Genomic DNA, 16222 nt, shown 5'->3' on the forward strand with positions numbered 1-16222 from the left:
GTTCTGGACTAGGAGAATGGGAGATGTGTTCACGGAGGGTGGGTAAGTGTCCAGGAGGAATGAAAAGTATTTGTTGGTGAGGGAGGAAGGAAGGGGGGAAATGTGTTCGGAGGGATGGGTAGTTGGTCGGGGGAGGGGAGGGGGTATTCCAGGATATGAGGAAGTGTTTTAGAACGTGAGACACTGTTCCAGAGCATATGAAGGTGTTCGGATTCCATGAGAAAATGTTGATCATATTATACCAAAGAAATATCAAATGACAGTTTTTATCCTTTTCCTAAGTTAGGTAATTTCGGCCTATAGCAGCCAAAATAAAATTAATGAATAGGACGTCCTCTATCTCACTGAATTAAGCAAGTATGATAGTGTTTCTGTGAAGGGAAAGTAAAAGCTCACATAAGGACTTCACGTTTCTCGGAGTGTAGAGGAAGGAATCTGGTACTGTAATCCTGAACCAGATGTTGCCAGTGCATGAGAGGGAGCAGGTGCGAGGGAAGAGGGCAGGGGTGGCAGACGGAAGAGATAACCTTTAGCAAATGAAAGCACAGGATTATCGGCACGAGAAAATGGTGGAACGTAGAAAAATGGGGTGAAACAAACGAGGAAAGAGGAGGACCGGTGGTGGTGGTGGTGAAGGTTGAAATGGAGCTGTGAGTGTAAGGAATGTGGACGGAAAAGTTGTGGGGTAAAGTATTGTGGAGTGGATAGAGAAGTGAACTGGGGACTGCAGATTTGGATTATGTTGTGGGGGAAGGTGGTGGTAGAGTGGACTGAGCAGTGGATTGGGGACTGCAGATGTGAAATAGGTTAGGTTAGGTTAGGACTGGTTGTGATGAAGATCAAATTGAAACTGCGAGGGGAAGAAAGGTAGACAGAAGCCTAGGAGGTTATTGTGGTGGGCTGAGGTCTGTGTGGTCGTGGGTTCAATCCCGGGAGGTGCAGGGAATAGTCTGTGGATTTGAAATGGAAAAATGAGAACGACATCCTCACGCTGAAAGAGTTAAAATCTTTACTCCTCACTAATCCAGAAAGCTTCCATGTAAACGTAAAAATATCCCATTGGAGGAGGAGGATCAGTTGCGATTTTAATGGAAATTCTTGATAACTGATAAATTTGAGCATAATGATGTAAAAAAAAAAAAAATCGCTCGTGTTATGACCAGATATTGACGAGTTCTGTATATATATCTGGGAGAGAATCTGATAAGTCTTGGTAAAAACCTGCGTAATGGTGGAGATCACAGGTTAGGCTCGGCTATTTTTGTGTGTTGATCTTCTTTGAGATTGTGTGAAGGCGAAAACTGTTAAGAGGAAAGTAGAACACAATATTTTAAAGAGACTGGGAAGACTGAAGGAGTTTTCTGACGACTGGGTATTAAAACTCTGGTATGATTTAGAATTATATAAAATTGCACTTATTACTTTGTTGGATCTTTTGTTTATTGTATTAAGCACTGAATATATAGTGTCTCATTTTATAACATTCATAGATAACGGAGTATAGGTCTATTACACGTGAGCTACCTGATTGAAGTTTATGAAAACCGGACTATCATTCAGTTTTATGGGTTGAATTATCATGAGAATTATGCGCGACAGAAAAAATAAATATATAGTGCTTTTTTTTTTTTCTTTCAGTCAGGTAATTCCTTCTCTGCCGCATCCACTGTGTACCTTTATCTCAGACTCCCTTCTCCATCAAAGCTGCCTCGTACCTGAGTGAGCAGGAAAGTGGCTGAGTGGAGATTTTCATGCTGCTTCAAGTGGTGATCAGAGGCCTCTTACTCAGCTCCAATAGGTTTACACAGAAACCCTGGATCTTCTTCAGCTTTTGCGCATTATGAACCCTGTAATGGCCTATGTTTAGTTGGTGTGCTGTAGTTTTTTTAGTCGCTTAGTGTTTCAGTTGGCCTAATGAGAAAAAGAGAGGTGTAGGAAGAGAATAAGAAGTGGAGAGCGTATAGAGAAAAGAGCAAAAAGGTAACTGTGAAGATCGACATCTATAATTGTGGGGTCCCTTAGCCGGCATCCCACCGCTGACTGACCCCATCATTCACCACAACATGATGACCGAAGTGCATGATGCCAACCACTACCTTAACCCAGAAAAAAATAATGCTTAGCTGTAATGCATGACTTCCCCTAGTTATCAGATTAGACAACCTGCAATGATGGATATTGAGCCTAATGCGCGGGGGCCATGTTTATAGATTGTCTTGGCGTTCATCCTGTCATGCTCGGGACAACTCAAGTATTGTATTTTAGCTTACACCAGAAGATTTTATTCAGCTTAGTGTTGGACAAAGAAGCCTGAGTGTTAATATTGTCTGCATTAACTGTTATTGACGGGACTGCTGTAATAGTTTAGTCCACCCCACGCCAGACGATTTTGTTCATCTGAAAGTGAATCGTTGGAGCTTAAGTTGAAATACTCATCTCTTTCTCTTAGCGATATATTTTCCAGCGTTTTGCCAACTCCAGAAAACTTCCTTTCGTTGGGAAGGGTTTAAGATCTTTAATTCATCCTCCGAAAGACATCTATGAGCTGATGGCGCATATGATCCTTTTTGAAATGCCCAAAATAACCTCGTAGGTCCTAGAGTTCAAGGGTTTTAAGATCTTTCCTGAAGACTTCCCCAGGCTCGCCCATCTGGTTTCCTCAATACATTTTGCAGTGTTTTTCCAGCTCCTACGGGCAGGTTTTTATGAGCTCCCAAGTACAGGACATCCATCGCCCACCCTGACTGATCCCTTATATTACTCAAGTCAAATAATAGACTATGTTGAGGGAGGACTGGGTGTCGTATATACAGACTTTCTTAAACACGAATTGTGAATAAGATCTGTATAAAATTGCTTGTATATACGTTGCCTTCACTCATACAGCTACCATACACTTCACATCCAAGCTGCTGTGGATATTTCAGGGGAACAATACAAGCGAAATAAGTCCATATTGGTGCAGCTCCTTTACCAGTGTTTCCTCAGATTACAGAACCCGGGGACCAAACTTGCGGCCGCTTTGGGGTGACATTACGAAGTGGTGGGTGGTGGGTAGGAGTCCCAGCTGACGCGTCCAGTTTGTTATTGTAATAGCATGAGTACAATTCTTGGACTGGTCACTGATGGATAGAATTTGCGTTACCTTTTCTCTCTCTTCACCCAACAAAATAATTAGGGGTTTGAATGTAACACTGACTGCATCGGGTCTTGGTATAGTTCCTTATTATTCTTTAGGAGCTCCAGAGGGCCCGAGCTATAGGGGTTCGAGGCTAGGCTACCGCACATCAGATCATTAAAACGATATGGGACCATCCTACATCCCGGTCAGCGTTTCACATAATGTACAAACCTCCGGTCATTTCTTAGATTGGGACCGTAACATGTTAGCACTTTGCCTCATCCACTGTACCTCCTTAATGACCTCCGTGCAGCCGACAGGCTTCTTACCCTTCTGCTGTAGATTCATTACTTGGTCATAAGGGTGGGGAGGGGACATGGAAGGGTGGTGGGTGCTAGGAAAGGGAGGCGGAGGCGTTAATGCCCGGTCCCCCCCATCACAATCACCAGCATTAGGGGTATGATCCACCGCCCCATGCCTCGTTTATGTTCACCCCTGGGGCTTAATAGAGCGGGGGGTATGAGGGACGGGGAGGATGGGTGTGGGTGTGGGTGTGGGTGTGACGAGGGAGGGAGGGGACGGGGGAAATGGGGATATTTTGAGGGGACTGGTATTTTTGGGGTGTGTGGGAGAACGGGGTGAGGGGCAGTAGCCAGAAGTGGATATGTGAGAGGACTGCAAGGAGCGTGTAATTGTGAGCGTGTGTGTGTGGTGGGGGGAGGGAGAGAGAGTTTTAGAGGAAGGGGGTTGTGTGAGAAGAGTGTAGGGAGGCCTTTAAGTCGAAGGTAAGGAGGTAATGGAAATGTGAGAAGGATGGGAAATTTGCACTTTCGAACAGTTTTTTTTTTTTTTTTCTAATTGACGTAACATAAACAAACTAAACCTAACTAAACTAACCTAACCAAAGGTGTGACTGTTGAAAAATACAATAATACCAAAGAATGTAGGGAGTGATTGGGAGTATGGGAAGGCCTTTTTTTTGGGGGGACGAGGGGAGGAGGGGGCGGTGTGGTGCGCGAAGTATGTAAGGGTAGCGTATAAAGAGTGCTGTACGTGTCAGCTAGTGGGTTGGTGGAGGGTTAGTGCCCCACCCCGTAAAACAAATAACTCAAAGTCAAATGGCCACCCCTTCCGGGATTGTGGCGTCTGGCAATACATACATGTAGGTTTGGGGTGTGAGAGGATGGGCGGGAACCTTGTGAACGTGTGGGTGTGTGTATGAGGTGGGGGGGGAGGGAGTCTTAGAAGAAGGAGAGTTATGTTTAAAAGAATGTAGCGAGAGGGTAGAGAGGGAGAGAACAGTATAGAATGGAGAAGGTAAAGGAAGGAACTGGGAAGGAAAGGAGGCTGGGAAGGTAGAGAAGGGCGGTTTCCCAGTTCCCTCTGAGGCTTTGAGGTGGATGCTCAGAAACTTGCACATTTCATTAATAGCCAAATAACCAAACCTACACCATACAACAAACTGCTAACAGTACTGTATCTTCTGTTTCACCGATTGCGCGTTGTATCAGTTTTATACCCACCAACTCCTTAACTTTACTCTATACAGTAGATAAAGAAAGAATGGATGATGAAGTGAGTTAATGACCGAAGTAAGTATGCACTGAACTGTACATCCAACTAGATAAAACTCACATTATTTTTCATTTATACACAGCTACCGGCGAAAGATAAACAGTTATTTACGACCCGGGTCAATAGACGTTAATTACCATGTAGTTTACACGCTTGATAGTATATTAACGACGCTCAGGTACAGATAATATTAAAAACAATGAACTTATCTGTGTTTTTGCACAGATGATGATGATTGCAATTTTTTTTTCCACTACTATAGAGCTACCCGGCAGAGTTAAACATTGATATTAATTACTATGTACTTACGCCTTTAAAAATGTAATTACGAAACTCAAATACAGCTAATAAGAAAAAGTGCCGTTATTGTTATTTGTGGGTTGCAGGTGGTGACAGCATTTTTTTTCACTTTTGCACAGCTGTCCGGCAAAGATGAACATGAACATTAGTTACCACGTACATACACTCTTAGAAATATAATAACAGGGCTCAGGTACGGATATAATAAAAACGTATGTTGTTATTTATGTAATTGTGCTGCAGGTGGTGATGATTACAGCTTAGATCGCGTTCAATGGGTTAAGCTGCACAAGGCATTATCAGTGACCATCCAGATTACACTCCGCTGGCCGCCCCTCAACTCACACCCTGTCTCATTCCTAATTACACTTCGGGTGAGGGGGAGATGGGGAAATGGGGAGATAGATGGGGGGGTAATGTGGACCAAGAGAGGGGAGATGGAAAAGAGGGGTCGAGAGGGGTAAGGCTGACAGAGGGAGAACGAGGGTGACAGAGGTGTGGGGGTACAGTATTGGGCGGAAGGGGAGAGGATAGGGAGGAGGGTGTACTAAGGGAGACAGAGAGATGGGGAGGGGAGCTTGGAGGGTGTAGGGGGGAGGGGGAGCAGAAGAGGTGGAGGTGTACAGTCTTAAATACCAACATCACTAACACCCTCACTATCAAGTACACTAGGGGGAAAGGACGGGAGGGGGGGGGGAGGGCAGGTAGGGAAGCAATGGGATAAGCATAGAGGCAGGAGATTCCTACATCTGTGGGGATAAGGAAGGCGAAGATGGCAAATGGGAGGTGCTGGAGAAGCAGAGGGTAAGGGGGACAGAAGCGGTGGAGGTAAGGAGGCAGAGGGAGGGCAGAAAGGTATGGGAAGCAGGAAGGGAGGTGGTGGTGTTGGTGTCACTTCTTAAATATCATCACAAACATGACCACCAGTCATTACGACCATTCCGGCGTCATCACCACTGTTATTTCCACTGTCTGTATCCACTATTATCAAAGTTTTAAATGATACCATCACTGTCTACTTTGTCGTTATCTGTACATACCACACGTATCATGACTACCACTATCAGTACTACTCGTATCAGTGTTTCAGGCACCATCATTATTACTACCGGTATTTTATCATCATACTTATTATCATCGTCATTAATGTTGGTACAGCCCTCACCATCAGTTTAGCCGTCACCACCACCATCTGCACATGCCTATAACGCATGACCACCGCAGTGATTAGGACCGCAGCACATCACGGTACCATCTGTGTCAATTTCCATCTGCACCACAACTGCTAGGAGATGGCAACTACTACCTCCACAGGTTACTCTCCATGTACTATCCACGTACTCGCCTCATACACTTTAGGCACTGTCTGTGTATATATTATCCATATTCATGAAAAACATAAGGGAAAAAAAATTCTATCTTTCTATTGCCAGACGCCTCAATCCCGTTTGGGGTGGCCACAAACAAATCACCTCCAAGTCGCCATGTCCCCCGCCATTTCACTGCCCTGCTCCCAACTCACCCCCCTCCCTCTCTCATATACCTCTCCATCCCATCCCTTCATCTCATCCTTGGCCTCCCCCTCCCTCTTCCCCCCCTCTTCCCCCCCCTCTTCCCCCCTCCTCTTCCCCCCTCCACCTCACTCACATATACTCTCTTCGTCAGTCTTTCACCCTTCATCCTCTCCACATGGCCAAACCACCCCAGTGTGTTCCTCATAACGCTTCCTATCACATCCACATCAACACCACAACGCTCCTTTATATCCTCATTCGTCAGCCTGTCTCTCCACGTGACTCCACAGGCTCCTCTTAAATAACTCATTTCCACTGCTCTCACTCTTGACTTGTGTCCTTCCAACAATGTCCAAGCTTCACTTCCGTACGTTAGAGTTGGTATCACAATACTGTCATGTAGTAACTTTTTCACTTCCATGCTCACTTCCCTGTTTCTTATCACTGCTTTCAAAGAACCAGCAACCTTTCTTTCCTGCTGTACCCTTTCAAGCACTTCACCCTCCAAACCTCCATCCTTACTCATCACACTACCCAAGTACTTAAACGTACTCGCATTTTCCAATTCCTCACTATCCAACCTCGCTGTACATTCACTAACTTCACCTCTCTCAAAGACCATCACTTTACTCTTCCCTACATTCACCTTTAGATTCCGTTTCTTACACACTCTCTCAAACTCATCCACCAAGCCTTGCAGCTCCCTTTCGTCTTCACTCAACAACATAGTGTCATCTGCAAACAATAGAACAGGGAGTTTCCAAACACTATCCTCTCTCACCAAGGCCACTCCAACATCCACTACCCTACCTTGTACCTCTTTTATTACCCCATCCATGTACAGATTGAACAACCATGGAGACATGACACATCCCCGTTTCAAACCAACTTTCAAAGAGAAAAATTCACTTAGTTCACCATCCACACGCACTGCAGCCTTCGCACCATCGTACATACTCTTCACGGCATTCAACAACTTCCCATCTACTCCATATATTCTTAACACTTTCCACAATCCTTGTCTATCCACCCTGTCATATGCTTTCTCCAAATCCATGAAAGCCGCATACAACTTCTTTCCCTTCTCTAGAAACTTTTCCACTAAAGATCTAAGAATGAGTATCTGATCTACACAACCTCTTCCCTTCCTAAAGCCTCCCTGTTCTTCTCCAACTAATTTCTCTGTTCTTTCTCTAACTCTATCTATAAGTATCCTACCATACTCTTTTCCTATCATACTAAGAAGACAAATGCCCCTATGATTACCACACACTTCTTTTTCCCCTTTTCCTTCGTACAAGGGAATAATTATACCTGACTTCCAATCCTCCGGGACTCTACCTTCCTCCCAGGCCAATCTGCACATCTTCCACATCCATTCTACTACTATCTCTCCCCCATGCTTCAGCATTTCACCATACACTTCATCAATTCCTGGGGCTTTCCCCGATTTAACTTTCTTCATTGCTTCCACAACTTCTACTGATTTCTTCCTGTCTTCTCACCTCCCTCCTTCTCCCAGCCATTCCCCAGCCACTTACACTCGCATTACTTCCATCCTCTACGTTCAACAATTCCTTAAAGTGTTCTCTCCATCTGCTCACTTTTTCTCCCTTCTCCACTGGTAATCTACCATTTTTATCTTTCACTCCCCTGCTAACTTCACTTCCACCCTGTCTTACTCTTTTCACCTCTCTCCAGAACATTTTCTTACGGTCCCTCCACTTTTCACTCAAATTCCTTCCAAATTCCTCATCCACTCTCTTCTTACTCTCTCTTACTAATCTTTTCACCTCTCTCTTTCTTTCTACATATAACTCTTTCTTCCGCCTCTCAACTTCTTCCACGCCCCTATTTCTCATCCATTCATTGTATGCTTTCTTCTTTTGTGCCACAGCCTGTTTCACCTCTTCAGTCCACCACGCTGTTCCTTGCACCCCCCTCCGTCTTATCTTCCTTCCACACACCACATCACATGCTGCACATATTTCATCTGTAAATATCTTGCACACACCTTCCACGTCTCCCATCTGCTCCAATTCATATTTGCCCAATCGTTCCTCCACATCTTTCTTATACTCTGCCTTTTTCTCATCTTCTTGTAACCTTTCCACTCTCCTTGCAACTACTCCTTCCTCTCGTCTTTCTCTTCTTCTATTCCTCCATCTTACTTGCATTCTAATTCTGGCCACCACCAAGTAGTGGTCAGAAAGTCCACTCCCCCAACCTCTATACACTCTTGCATCCTTTACACATCTTCGCATCCTTTCATCCACACACACATAATCAATCATTGCCTTCCTTTCATTCAGTTTACCACCCACCCTTCTCATCACTCGCCATGTATACCTGTGGATCATTTTATGCCTGAAGAGGGTATTGGCAATCACCAACCCCCTCCCAGCACAAATGTCCACTAACGCACTCCCATTCTCATCTATCTCAGCAGGCACACCCCACTCACCAACTATTCCATCCACCTTCACATTCCCAATCGCCAATCAAAAACACTCTCTCATTCCTTCCAAACTTTTCCATGCACAGTTCTACATTTGTCCGGAACTCTTCTCTCACTCTTCTAGCACGATCTTGCGTTGGTGCATACACACACACACAATCGCCCACATTTGTATTCCAACTTTCAACTTTACCCACACATTCCTTGACTCAACTGATCCATACTGTGTTATGCTCCTCTTCCATCTTTTACTCACAACTATACATACTCCTTCCTTTGCCCTCTCATTCTCACCTACTCCTGCACATATACCCCATCCATACTCCCATTCTCTCACACTTTCTCCTCTCCATTTTGTTTGTTATTCCACATACATCCACTTTCGCACCCTCAAGCACCTGGACAATCTCTCTCTTTCACCTCATCATTAGCTCCCCTTACATTCCAAGTTCCAATTACCATGTCCTTTGTCCGGTCCTTGGTCATCATCGTTTGGTCAGTCCTTGTCCGAGGCTTATTGTTTGTTTTTTTAGTTAGTTGTTTTCCGGGGAGGGGCACTAACCCTTCGCCAAGCCTTTTAGTCGCCTTTTACGACAAGCAGGGATACTGGGGGAGTATTCTTGAAAAAAAAAACCCTACCCCCGGGGGGGGGGGGAATTAAAAAGTGAAATTTGGCGATATTTAAAATTTGATAAGGAGAGTACCTATTAGAAAAAGAAACTGTCTTGAGGATCATCTGTGTACTATGAAAAATAAAATCGGGCCCTTTTATGAAGTTAAATGCTACGCTTATTGTCTGGTAAATCTGTTTTTCTTACTCAACCCAGGTCTGTCTGATCGAGCAGACCTGTCGACCCCGGGTAAGCAGTCGCGCCTATGGGATTATCCCATAGGTTCCCTACATCGCTGATGTGTCTGCGTCTTAGTGTGGCATGTACTGTGCAGTGTTCCATTGTGTGTGTTATATTGTGTGGGCCTAATAGACAAGCTGGGCACGTGCATATGTGATGCAACCCAACCCAAATATAAAATAGTAACTGAGGAGGGCTGGCTGGTAAATCTCTAAAATCGGTAATTATTACTTTTTTCTGCAACCGGAATACAGTTATGTTGATGACGGTTGAGGTTTGTGATACATTTGCCAGTCCACAGTAAAATGCTCATGTGGACACGAGCACACCCACGGTACATGCAGTCTGTTTGCAGCTCCTGTTCTCTAACCTCTGTTCAGTCTGAGGCCTTCATCCCTTTAGTTCGATGACGGATTCTTTGCCTGTGTTCCTTTCAGTCGAATTAATGTGGCGTGTGTGAGATTTTCCACACTGGAATATTAAGACATTGCCCTCATATACATCTTCATTACGAGAAAGCATATCTTAGTACAATAAATTATCTGGTGGAGACAAAAACTGAACAAGGCGTCATTATTTTGAAGGAGTTAATAGCACGGACACAGCCAATTTCTCTCTAATAAAGATGATTGTCGGTTTCCCTGACCAAGAAATTATACGAAAAAAAGAAACACACACACACACACACACACACACACACACACACACACACACACACACACACACACACCAGTGAAGAATATCTGTATTGACTTCTCTACCTTAACAAGCATTGAATATTGGTGGCGGGAAATTAGGAACTGCTTTTTCACATCCACTTGTGGGCATAGATTGCACCCAGTCCGTTCCCTGAGGGCCAACAGTCCTTCCAGATAGGCCACACACCGTCACATGTTCCCACCTGGGCACAAAAAACCCACCGTCTGCATGGGTACGTGCTGCCGGTATCTTAATCAGGACTGGTGTGTTGGTATTAGCGGGGGTGTTTTTATGACGGGTCGGTGGGTCGAGTGGAAGAACAGATAACCTTAAGACGATGAGAAAAAAAAAAAAAAAAGCTGTAATTTGCAACTTCCAGGTGATTTTTCAGGTTACAATTGGCCTCTCGATTACAGTCTCGACCAACTTTCTGACGATGACAAAGACCTCATCTGCTGTAATTTGCAACCTCTAAATGATTTTACAGCTCAGAAATGCCCTTACAACGTCTACGAGTCATAACATTTCTACTTACTCTCTTGCACTTTCGGGGGTATTTTAATCTTGCAACCTCCCGAAAATATTACTCAACCTAGAATTTGTCTGTCCTTGATTTCGCTAACCTTCTGACAACGACGAAAATCTGAACCATTTTATTCATGCTACCGCCAGACGATTTTGTTCATTTTGAGCTCCCTCTTCGTCTAAGAATGATAAACCGTGTCCACTAACCCTCTCGCGATGATGGAAGTATTATGTACATAAATCTTCTATCTATCTATCTATTGCCAGACGCCATAATCCCGTTAGTGGTGGCCACTTGACTCTGAGTTATTTGTTTTACGGGGAGAGGCACTAACCCTCCATCAACCCACTTGCTGACACGTAGGGAGCACGTATGGTTATGTGGTTACCACCCAGCGTCGTAAATGGTTTCTTGGCTTACAAGAAACCATTTGGCTTGTCACTCAACGTAAGGCCACCTTCATGTAAAGGAAAGAAAAGCAGCAAGACGTGACAGGAAAGATAGGAGAAATAGGAAGAGAGGAGGACAGACTCAGAAAAAGAATGATAAAGGCCAAGGAAGAAGTCGCCAAACGATTCTTCTTAGCTTAGGAGTCTGTGTTTATGAAATTCAAATCTTCAAACAGCCACGTGCCGAGGTTGGGATTGATCTCGACTGTACTACTTAAACTCCTGTACTTCTACGACTGCATCCCCTCTCCCCTCCCCCCTCAGTGATCTGCACAAACCGATTGAGAAACGCTGGACTGACTTCGCTCCATTCTTGCTTCAGAATATTGATTTTGAATATTGAAAGTGCATGGACCGATCGATTTTAATATTGGTTTCTGGTTATGTCTTGTCATGCTTTCACTAGTGTCCTATTTATTTTATTATTTATCTGTTTACTTATCTACAGCCGATTATATTAAGCTTAGGAGAGGGTTTTCTAACTGGAGAGGTTGTAAGCCTTCATTAACCCTTTCATTACCAGTGTGCCTCTTCAACTAAATAAAATACAAGATGGTCTATGTATAACTATCCCTTTGTACTCTGCTGGCCGATATATTTTGTATTGTGGGGACAGCTCAGTCAGCGTTATCAGTGTTTTCTCTGCATCATTTAGCCTTTTATTGCTCCCACCGCACACCCCCGCCCACACCAGCAGACTGGGCCCTCTCTGTAACATGTAAGATACGTCGAAGGTGAGTTTTACGGACCACCCTGTATTCTGGAGACAAGAATTAAAGACGTCAACTCAGTGAGGGGTTAATCCACTGAGAAGCTGCATCACACATAAACACTTATTTTATATCATTTTTCGTTTTATTTCTAGTGTAATGTCATCTAGCAGAAATTTCCAGCACTCAGAGACAATTGGAAACGAACATTTCACACAGAGCGAAAGAGAAACACAGAATCCAGTTGTCTTACTCTGCATTGTCTAAAACTATCATTATCAACAGAAAAACACAGCATCACCGTTATCATTATCCTGTGTCTCATTAAGATGAAGGTGGGTTTCTGAGAGCTTGGAATTATAGGCAAAACACACACACACACACACACACACACACACACACACACACACACACACACACACACACACACACACACACACACACACACACACACACACACACACACACACACACACACACACACACACACGCACACACACACACACACACACACACACACACACACACACACACACACACACACACACACACACACACACACACACACACACACACACACACACACACACACACACACACACACACACACACACACACACACACACACACACACACACACACACACACACACACACACACACACACACACACACACACACACACACACACACACACACACACACACACACACACACACACACACACACACACACACACACACACACACACACACACACACACACACACACACACACACACACACACACACACACACACACACACACACACACACACACACACACACACACACACACGAGACTCGATCTGTCTAGCTTAATTTGATCTGCGATTGGTATGCTCATTACTGCAGGGCAAAACAGTGGCTGTCCTCCCCTGCCCTACCACGGTGTCTTGTTATTTTGCTTCCCCTCCCCCCCCCCCCACACACACAAAACGGGCTGTTACTTTTAGCCATTTTTTTGTACTTTTTACTTTGTTCTTGCCACCGCGACACGATTTTACTCAACCTGGAAAACATCTTTCGTGTCGAAGGAGTTAAATAACCTCCTTTAGTCTCTTCAGTACGTTGACCCCCTCATGTTCTATCCGTTTTGCGATGAGTTAGAAAGGCTCTCCATTAGATTATATATTTATGAGGACGTTATTCTTCTTGCTATCTCCAGACGATTTTATTCCGCTGTAGTGGGTTAAGCGCTAAGAGATAAACCATGATTAAGAACGTAGGCCAGGTGTAGCGAAGATCCTGGCTTAAGCTCTCCCAAGGCTACAAACACGGGATTATTAAGCCTTCGGTCTCGCCTTGAAGATTACATTGGCAACGTTACCCCCCCCTTTTTTCCCCTGGATGTTATGTGGGAGTTCTCGTGTGTGTCGGTTTAACATAGATTGGTTTTAGTGTGTCTTATAAGAGTGTTCATTTTGGTGTTTGTGTCTCGGAACGACCCTCATTTTAGAGCCTCAATTTCTGTACCTTTCGCACCGTGTTGATGAAATTTTTGTAACCTTCAGAATCTAGTGTCCACCTCTTTAACAGCCAGATTCTTCTTTTCGTTTGCTTCCAACATCAATTTTTATATTTACTATCCTTTCCTATTCATATCTTAGTGGCTGTGCTAATGAGGAAAGCATTGTTAATCAGTCACTCAATAAAGCACCAACATGTGTTCGTGACATCCACAGTTTGGTAATTATGTCTATGAACCGTCTACATTTTATTGCGTATTTATTTATTTATTTATTTTCTAGGATCTGTATATTAGCGTATCTTTCCCTGTAACACGTTTTCGTTACACATTAACATCAGTATTGTGTTCATTATAACTGTGTTTTGTATTGTCCACGTTCTGTTGTTTGATTCTCGTTGGTTAAGGAAGCTTCCTAGCACTTTTTCCGAAGCGATTTATTTTGCTAATTACAATTTCCTGTCCTACTCTGTATTATATAAATCCTCCTAACATTGCCATACTCAATATAAGTAAAGTACAAAAGGATAATAAGCATGCATTTCCAAAAATAAATCGCTAAGGAAGAGGCACTAGGGAACAAGAATACGGGCTTTGGTGTTTACACGTCAGAAACATAAGTATATTGGCCATTCTTGTTTTTTTTCTTTTTTATGGTATCATGGTCAACACATACTATATTCCAGCCAACGCCAGACGATTTATTGGGCTGAGAGTGAGTCATGGGGGACAGAGTTGTCGCAAAATAGCATTTATACTTTTTCCAACATACACATTTTGGCGACTATATTTAGTCTCCGTAGTTTTTGCTGTGGTTCTAAATGAGAGGCGACACAAACGATTCTAATGCCTTTCTCTCACCTGCTATAATTTTCTTCCCTCAAATGGACCCGACCCAGCGCGCGTTCCTGCCATTTGTCTTGGTACTGAGCGCTCCTACAACGTTGGGTCAGGATGCACGCCACACACGCACTTAACGGCCGGATCAAGGAATTGTGAAAAGAGAGGTTCTAAAACTGTCTGTATTTACCTTTCCATACTTTTCATTTTTATCCTTCCTGCCTCCAGATGATTTTATTCATTCCATGGAAGGCCTCATGATGTGAAGGAATTAGCTGTACCTGAACTCCCCTGCTTGAAAAGGTGAATAAAATCGTCAGGACATGGAACAGAAATAAGAAATACTTCATTGGTGTGAAAGTGATTGAGGCCTCAGTATGGAGATTCATAAATCTGTTTGTAAATCTAATCCCAAAAATGTTTAATTGACATGAGTGACATGAAAGAAGAGATTGAAGTGTGATGTGCGGAATCAATCGCTAAGGAAGAAGTGTCACGAAAATCCCCAGCACCATTCAGAATGCAACCCTAAGTCTGGCTGTGATTTCCTTGCCGTGACGTATTCATTTTCCATTAATAATATACATGAGGATATTGAAATGTAATATGCAGAATAAATCGCTAAGGAAGAGATGCAACGAAGCTTCTGTGCGACCCTAAGTCTAGTTGTGAGTCCTCGCCCTGACGTGTGTAGTTATGGGGGTGATGGATGGAGTTTCATGGGCCGTAACTCAGAGCCCACAGGACCACCCCGGCGCCCCGTGCCTCCGCCTAACTTTCCTCTGCCGTGTACCCTGGTGGGGGGCTTATTTACGGAGACGGGGAGGGGGCAGAAGGTCAGTCCCCAGGGTGCCCATAGCTCACACCATATTTCCTTTTTTTTTTTTTTTTTTTTTTTTGTTTGGTGACCGTTATTCCGTCTCGCCACCCCACCCCACTTTTTTTTTTTTTTTTTTTTTGTCAGGTACCGTTTCTGCTCTTTGTGTTAGAAAGAAATAGACGTACAGGGGTTACTGTAGTTTATGCCGCATTCTTTTTTCTCTTTGTCGCTCCCTGCTCACATCTTTCTCCTTTGTGTCTTCATTTCTTCTTCTGTTCTGCCCGCCTTTATTCATGATCTTGAGAGGCACAAAGGCCCATAGGTCTTGACTCACAGACGTAGAGGGGACATCACAGCACCTTATGTCAGTGTGTTTTTCCCCCGTTATTCTTCTCCTCTTCTTGTGTCTTGTCCAGTCCCGTCTTTGCTCTCACTCGTCTTTTCTATTCGGTCTGATTTTTCACAGTGACAGAGAAAGAAACCGGTCCAGTCCTAACACAGACGTCTAGGGAACACTATAGCTCGCAACCATATATCCTTTCCATGCTATTCTGTACTCCTTTGTGTGTCTTCTGTAGTCTCATTCCTACCTGTGTTTGTCTGCCAGTTAGCCTGCTCTTTCACACAGACAAAGAGAGAGGAGGGGAAACTGGTCCGATCCTTACTGACAGAGGCAAAGGAGCCCATAGATTAAACCATATATCTTGTTCCTGCTACTGGTTACTGCTCCCTTCTCCTTTGAGCTTTCTCACTATCCTCGCTCTAATGCCAACTCATCCCCATGACTAAGAGTAAATGACTTGATCCAGATTGACTGTGAAATGCAGAGAAAAGGAGAGCTGGGACCGAGGAGA

Source organism: Coenobita brevimanus, chromosome 24 (assembly GCF_032717465.1).
Source record: "Coenobita brevimanus isolate Jiangsu-jjx chromosome 24, ASM3271746v2, whole genome shotgun sequence".
Lineage (NCBI taxonomy): Eukaryota > Metazoa > Arthropoda > Malacostraca > Decapoda > Coenobitidae > Coenobita > Coenobita brevimanus.